Below are 330 nucleotides of genomic sequence, written 5' to 3' on the forward strand. Positions count from 1 at the left end.
CTTTTGCTTTCCTCATATGCTAGTTCAGTTCACTTGTTGCATTAACTACACTACGTTCGTCATCCCCCTCCTACCCCCCTCCTCCCCCCTCTAAACACTAGCGTCCCCCCCTCCCTCCCCTCCCCTCCCCATCCCCCTCCTCCCTAGCGTACCCCCATCCCCCCCCCTTAGAGTATTTTCTTGGAATCGTCAATAGTTCCGGTTTTCCATTTTTTTTTTTTTTTTGATGGGGGGGGGGGAGTTGTATGATTATTTGGCTCTTTTGCTAAATCATCACGTTTTTCTTCTTCATTTCGGTATTTATCTTCATTTCTTGCATGTGTAGTTTAC

Source organism: Penaeus monodon, chromosome 27 (assembly GCF_015228065.2).
Source record: "Penaeus monodon isolate SGIC_2016 chromosome 27, NSTDA_Pmon_1, whole genome shotgun sequence".
Taxonomy (NCBI): domain Eukaryota; kingdom Metazoa; phylum Arthropoda; class Malacostraca; order Decapoda; family Penaeidae; genus Penaeus; species Penaeus monodon.